Below are 7,858 nucleotides of genomic sequence, written 5' to 3'. Positions count from 1 at the left end.
ACAATCTGAAGAATTCTGTGAAAACTCAAAATTATGTGACCTCAAAATTTCAGCATACTGAAACTGGAGAGGTGGCAGATCTAGTAAAGTACATTCTACACAAACATAAGGACCTGAGTTCTGATCCCCAGCACCCACATAAAAATTAGTGATCCCCTGCAATTCTAACACCTGGGAGCTTAACAAGAGGATTCTTGGGGTTCTCTAGATAGCCACTGAAGCCAAATCAGTGAGCTTCAGGTACAATGAGAGATTTTTCTCTCAAAAAAATAAGATGAAGAGCAAGTGAACACCAACAATGAAGAACAACATTAAATACTAACCTCTGGCCTCCTCATACACAGACACATGTGAACACACACACACACACACACAGAGACAGAGAGAGAGAGAGAGAGAGAGAGAGAGAGAGAGAGAGAGAGAATGAATTCAGGTCCCATAAAGTCTTAGTACGTACAGCCATTCTGATTTCTCTGTATTATGTACTGCCACTTTCAACAAGGGCAGAGTGGAACAGACATAAGAAGACATGGCCAGACCTGGTGGCACACACCTTTAGTCCCAGCACAGGGAGGCAGAGACAGACAGATCTCCGTGAGTTTGAGACTAGCCTGGACTACATAGTAAGTTCCAGAATAGCCAGGGCTACACAGAGATATCCTGTCTCAAAAAAAAAAAAAAATCAGAGAGAGAGAGAGAAACACATAACCCAAAAAGTCTGAAAGAGTAATTATCTGGCCCTTTCTATACACGTGTGTGCCTCCTTCCCAAATCATAGCTCTACTTTCTTGCCCTTCTCAAAAACAACTAGAACTACACCACAACATGTCTAAAACAGAAGTTGGGGCCCACTTTTTGTGACACAATGTGACAACATTGTATTCTTTTTGTGTGTTTGTTTGGTTGGTTCTTTTTGGAGGGTTTTATGTTTGTTTATTTTTTGAGACAAGGTTTCTCTGTATAGCTTTGGCTGTCCTGAAACTTGCTCTGAATACCAGCCTGGCCTTAAACTTATAGAGATTCCTCTGCCTCTGCTTTCTAGTGCTGGGATTAAAGGTGTGGGCCACCACCACCGGGCAGCATTGTAGTCTTAAGGGGATGCAGTAAGTAGAAAATCCAAGTGTAGGCAGCTTAGACCACGAAACATCGTGGTTCTTCCATGGCAGGACCTTGGAGAGTTTACATTCTAAGCTTTGACTCTTTCTAGGCACAGAAGTCATCTTCAGAAGAACCCTCCAGAATTCTCCAGTAGCCCCTTCATGTTTATGGTTTGAGCAGAGCAGTTGCCCGTATGGTTAACCAACAGTCTTTGTAGTCTTGCAACAGCATGGGAAAAATCTACTCATATTAGTCAAACATTTAATGTTTCACTTTAGCTTCACAAGTGCATTTGTAAACATTTAGACTTCAGTGATAAGTAAATACGAGCCATCCATACCCTGGTAGGATAAGATTAATTACTATTTGATGTGATGAGCACTTGTTTCTACCCAAGGAGAACAATCTCACCCTTCCTCCTTGCAACAAGCCCACACTACTTGAGTGTTCTGTGTCTGATCTTGTGTCTGCACAACTCCATTTCCCTAGATATGATTTGAGCCTTGGTCCTAGTTAGTTGTGTGTTAACTTGACACACATAGGAAGAAGGAACCCCAGTAGAAGAATTGCCTTGATCAGACTGGCCTGTGAACATGTCTGTGGGCCATTTTCTTGGTTGATGATTGACAGATTGATATGAAAGGGCCCAGACCACTGTGGGAAGTACCATCCCTGGGAAGTGGTCCTGGATTGTATAAAGAAGGTTGCTGAACAAGCCCAATGGAGCCAGTAAGCACTGCTCCTCCATGGTTGTTGCTACAGTTCTTGTCTCCATGTTCCTGCTTTGAGTTACTGCTTTGGCTTTTGGCTTCCATTGATGATGGACTATGATGTGGAAGTATGAGCCAAATAACCCTCCACCAAAGTTTATTTGGTCAGTGTTTTATCACAGCAACAGAGAAGCAAACATACCTTTCAACAATCAAGTGAAGCCAGGATCTTTTCACCCTCTAGGTAAAAAGTTCACAGACCTTAGTTATTCTTTGCAAGTCTGATGGGGAGTGATGTGAAAGTATCTGTACGCCCTGCATCTGAGAAGCTCCTGACCAACCTTTGTAGACAGGGAGCTCACAGAATATCTGTATGCCCTACATCTGAAAAGCTCCTGACCAACCTTTATAGGCAGGGTACTCACAGAACATCTATATACTCTGCATCTGAGAAGCTGCTGACCAACTTTTGTAGGCAGGGAGCTCACAGAACACGAAGTTTGGCATTTCCACAAGTTCCCTGGATCTACCAGTTTCTGCTCCACCAGTACTGAGGCTACATATGTCCAACACACACCCAGGCTTTATGTGGGTACTGAGATTTCAGACTCAGGTTCTCATATTTGCACAGCAAGTACTCTGCCCACTTCAGCCCCAAGTTCCTAAGGTTTTGTATAAAAGGCAACAAATGGAAGAATCCATTATTAACAGGGAAGAAAGGCAGGGTTACCTTGGGTTTTAGGAAGTCCCTGGGAGAACAGAGAGAGGTGAGCTCAATTCATGAGGAAAGTTTAACTCCAGAGCTTGGACATCTCCTGGAAAATGCCCTTTTACATAGTCAGAGCTAAAGAAACTAAAGAAAGCTTTAATTTCTTTTACATAAGACATATTTGTATGATTCTTAATTCCACCTGTCTGATTTACTTAGGAGCCAAAAATATATAAAATGTATTTTGCAAATACTTTTCAGCACCTACGATATTCTAGAAGAGAAATTCCCATCTTGGCTCTGCTATTCACAAGCAGGGTAGTCAAGCATAAACTTGACTTCCCTGTGCCTCTTTTCACCATAAAATGGAGAGAGCTAGCTTGTGACAGCTGGGTGAGAACATACACGTACTGAAAGAGCGAGCCCCTGACCGCCACCCAGGCTGTCGTGCCCTCACTGCACCGGTGATGGGGACTCTCCCTGACACAGCAGCTCCTACAAAGCACGTTTTAGGCCCAACAGTCACTGTAACAGGGTGAACGAGTCTGTAGAGCCCACAGCTGAGCAAAAGTCCACTCAATGATATAGGCATTTCAATTAGCAATTATACCTTAACTGACCCTTTCATAAGTGATGACTATCCAATACTTGGGCTGCTGGAGATCATGCATGGAAGGCATTTTCAGGAATAGAATGACTTCTGCTTTCTTCTCACTCTTTCTAACTTCACAGGAAGAAGAAAAGGTGATCCAATCTTAGGGCCTCACTGTCTATTCCAGGGGTCCTTGGTGGTGTCCTAAAGGCCGGAGTGTGACTCACAGTTTGGTCATCACTAAGAATATGCCATAAGCAATATGGATTGTAACAGTGAGGTGAAATGCATTCCATCAGCTACCATCCAAAGTCATAAAATAAGTTGACATTCCAAGAAAACTCTTAGGAATTTTAAGCAGCTGTAAATCTCATTATTGTTATTATTAAATATGAGTCTTTGTCTTCAGCTACAATTTGTGGCCATTATCCACATACACACATGTATTCTCATTGTTCCTGTAAGGAATAAATATATATTCTATACTTTTTTACATTATTTATTTGACAGTATAGTTTGCATATCACCCTAGAAAATAACTGCAAAATAAATGATCTTGTAAAAATTATAATACTTGATATTGATACTGGATTCAGGCTTATGCTATGAGGCTTTTAATAAGCCTTTTCTCCCTGGTAGATAAAATTCTTTGGAGGGCCTGGAGAGATGGCTCAGAGGTTGAAAGCACTGACTGCTCTTCCAGAGGTCCTGAGTTCAATTCCCAGCAACCAAATGGTGGCTCACAACCATCTGTAATGAGATCTGGTGCCCTCTTCTGGACTGCTGTCATCCATGCTATATACATAATAAATAAATTTTTAAATAAAGTTTGTGTTTAAAAAAAATTCTTTGGAGAAGGCTTCAATGTGTTCCCCAGTAAGATAAGTACATTTCCCCTATGATATAAGAAGAGGGGGTTGGGGATTTAGCTCAGTGGTAGAGCACTTGCCTAGCAAGCTCAAAGCCCTGGGTTCGGTCCTCAGCTCTGGAAGGGGAAAAAAAAAAGCAAGTGAGGGCAAGCATGTGGAACAATTAAACATTCATATTGCCGGGCGGTGGTGGCGCACGCCTTTAATCTCAGCACTCAGGAGGCAGAGCCAGGCGGATCTCTGTAAGTTCAAGGCCAGCTTGGTCTACAGAGCGAGATCCAGGACAGGCTCCAAAACTACACAGAGAAACCCTGTCTCGAAAAAAAACACAACAAACAAACAAACAAAAAACCAATAAGAAGAGTAAGACTCAACTAACACAGTCAGTGGTTTGGCCTGGAGTCTCATCGTAAGCTTGGAGAGACTGGGAAGCAAGCATACTGAAGCTGACCTGCCTCGAGGCCACAGTGTACCCCCATTTTAATACAGCCAGGAAAAGCTTTGCTGTGCTTTGAGTGGCCAAACCACTGAAGCTTTAGATGATGAATCTGTTGCTTATTAACAAGGCTGTGCTCATTTGTGTAGGTAGAAGTCACAGAAGCTCTCTTCACTTTAAACACTGTGACCTACTAACAAGGAATGTAAAAAAAAAACTAAGACTGTGCTCACAAACGCAGCACTTCATCAAGCAGAGCCACCCAGAGTCATCAGAAGTGTAAAGATGTGAAGTCATGGGGGGTGACAGGCAGGTCCAACAAACAAACACATCCGTGTGCATGCACAGACGGAACAAGTGGAGAGGCAACTGGACTGCCTGGAGAGCCAGGGTGCAAAGCTGTCCTTCTCAATGGGTATTATGTCCTATCGAGGCCATTGTTTGATGGAGCCCAGGCCTAACAATGCCCCATTGTGGCAGACACAAGTAAGAGTTCCAGGCCTCTCCCTTCGTTTTCAGCCTTCAGAGTTCAGCCATCCTCCTGTCGATTGCTCTGCGCACACACCATGTCTGGGCTGCCACCGCACACCACAGATGCCTTGACCAGGTTTGGAGACATTTAAATCTCTGTCCCTGCTCTGATTTTGATAAATATAAAGACTACTGAGCCTGCTTACAGAAAAATGACACGGGAAAAACAGACTGTGACGCTGCCTCCTGGAGAATGCTGCCTTCCTGCAAAGCCACTTTGGAGCTACAAAGACATACAATGAACAGAAGACACTCAGAGGGTTTTGCACAGATCTGTGATGGTGTGAAACCTCCATTTAAAAGGAACTTTAATGCTATTTTCAATTACTTGTAAGAGGTTAGTTCTGCTTAGCTAAGCCAGAAATGGATAGTAATCATTGCATGGATTTTTTTTTTTTAATGCTTCGTGACTCTGCATGTCATCTTTGAGCAGGAGACGTGCTAATCTCTGCATCGTTCCAGGTTTTATTATCTGTGCCGCTCAGCGAGCACCACTGAATGGATTTTAAATTTGTGGCGTAAAATAACAAAACCTATAAGCATGCATCTACAGCTGTGCTTCTTGATTTCTGAGTCGTGTGACATCTTTGTATTTGCACTGTCTGTAGAAGAACGGTAAGAGGCTTACTGCAAATAACCAAGGAGGCACTGGATAGCAGAGAGTCGCCTGGAAATACTCCCCATGATGTGGCACTTACTACCTGAAGCAGGTGATTGTGTCTAGCTGTCACCAAGCGCTTGGACAGTCCCTGTTGACAGTGTCGGCAGAGAAGATGTTTCTTGGGGCTGCCTGAATGTCCTGTGTTCTTTGCCTTTTCCTCCTCTCTGGGGTGGAGGATCTTGATGTAGGTGACTCTCTTCATGACCCACAGTGAGAACACCTGCCTGACAGGAACACTGGGTGTGAAAGGATGCCTTGAGTCCCTTAATGTGGTCCCTTAAAAAGGAGAAATTACCCTGGCATCCCATTCCCTCCTCTGTCCTTCAGCTGGCGCTCAGTTGTCCTGTGCATCTCTTTGGGATTTGCTAAGAAACAGAGACTGATCACAGGTAAAAGCACTTTATGAAAGAAAGTCATCTGTGTTTGTGTTAAACATTACGGAGAGATGGATTGCTTGCATGCATGCCGTAGGCCTTCCAGGACCTGCTGTGGCGGGTGCACGTCTTCCCGCCTGTCTCTGCACACTTGTCTCCACACAGTGCTCCGCACACTTGCGTCACCTGTGATTCTGCCCTCACTGGGCTATCCCCAGTGTCTTTGTCACTGAGAGCTTCTGCCCAGCACGGGACGCATTAAGTCCAAGCTCTGAGGTAAAAGGTGAACATAAGCAAGGGAAGTGGAGAAGTTGCTGAGGAGAAAGTCACAATGAACATTTTCTATCAAAACCTAATTTTGGATAACAAGACTGTGGCCTTTTCTGAAATGTATTAAGAATTTCACAATACGTCTTATTTTTATGTGTACATCTATGTTGTGCATTTTTTTAAGTCCTTAGGTCACAAATCTTGATCATTAAAGTGTCAAACTCATTCCTGGAAAACAACAGAAATACATTTACTGTTTCTGACCACAGGTCACATGGCACTTTCCTCATGACACAGTAGAGAAATATAGAGTCATGATCCTTCCCTGTGACCTCATCAAGACTGTGAAGCAGAGTCTGGACTGGGTGATCGCTTCTGTTTCAGCCAGTCATTTCTTTCCCTCTAGAGATTTTCTCTCCCTCCATGTTAACTCCCTCTTCCTCCAACCTTTCGGGGTTTTTACCATTAGCTCACCCTGAGACCTCAAAGATTCCTCTATCATACCAAGAGTTTCTCTGAACTCAAGTCAAATCAGCAAACATTGGAAGTGAGTCTCAAGGCAGAATCTGTGCTCGACTCTGGGAATACACAGTAAATGAGTCCCTGTCTCTTAAGGGTCTTTCAATCTCGAGAGTGAATAAGAATTTTAATAAAGTGAAGTCAATGCTGAGCAAGGCATATGCTAGGGAGGGAGGTGCAGGGAGAGGGGCAAGAGAGAACTGAGCATTCAGCTAGATGAGGGTGCTTGACAGCACATGGGATACCCAGTGTGTGCTGGGACTGTGGGCTGTCAACTGCTCTCTAAACATTCAAATCAAACAGATTTCATTCTGCTGGAGGTGAGAGACCAGTGGCCTGGGCTTCCATTAACCTTCTCACAATAGGGCAGATTAAGCCCTCTCTTTAAACAATGTGCTGTCAATCACTCTATCAGATGTAATTACCTTTTCTAATCTTACAGTGACTTCCTTGCAGGTGCTGGGGAAGCAGGTTAAGAATGTTCCGCAGCTTATCTGGGTATATTCTGCTCAGTGGAAGGTTGCAGGAGTAAACTTTATTAGGCATTGTCCTGGCTCCTCAGGTGGCGACACTGTCAGAGGTCAGCTAATCAAAGTCCATCTGTGAATTGTGACATGACTCTGCCTTCAGTCTCCTTCATGAGCCGCCTGAGACTGACCCCCCAAAAGGCACTTGGTGAAATGTGGGCTGGGGTGAGCCCGGTTTGTTCAGTGGTCATATGAGCCATAGTCACCTTGAAGAAACACTAATTACATGTGACAGTGAAGCTGGGATGATTTATAAACCAGGAGGCTGGCAGCACAATGTTGTAATTCAATAAAAGCCTACCCTAGTCTGACCCTGTGTTCTAAAGCCAGAGGTGGGAAGTGACCCAGTGGGACAGGCCTGGCTGTCATCTAGCATTTCCTGTTGTGAGTAGATTAAGGAGAAGAAAACGTCAAGTGGAACATTCTGCTATACATAGAGCATAAATCCTCAATACATTTTTAGTTATTTTTATTTTTAATGACATTTATATACGTGCATATGGATACTATATATACACATACACGTGCACATGCATGTATGTGCATATACACACACATACAC

The 7,858-nt window shown here is 43.6% G+C and overlaps 1 non-coding gene across 1 annotated transcript; it reads right to left on the bottom strand.

Moving 5' to 3' along the window:
- Nucleotides 1-5,333: 5,333 nt before the first annotated feature.
- Nucleotides 5,334-5,437, bottom strand: LOC128098043 (U6 spliceosomal RNA). The gene has a single exon (XR_008214079.1). It is a non-coding gene; the product is annotated as a U6 spliceosomal RNA (small nuclear RNA).
- Between the last annotated feature and the right edge of the window lie 2,421 nt (nt 5,438-7,858).

The sequence above is a fragment of the Peromyscus californicus genome, unplaced genomic scaffold (assembly GCF_007827085.1).
Source record: "Peromyscus californicus insignis strain IS unplaced genomic scaffold, ASM782708v3 Scaffold_5__1_contigs__length_169319896, whole genome shotgun sequence".
In the NCBI taxonomy this organism is placed as follows: Eukaryota; Metazoa; Chordata; class Mammalia; order Rodentia; family Cricetidae; genus Peromyscus; species Peromyscus californicus.
The sequence above is the reverse complement of the archived record's forward strand: the minus strand, read 5'-3'. Positions and strand labels throughout refer to the sequence as shown.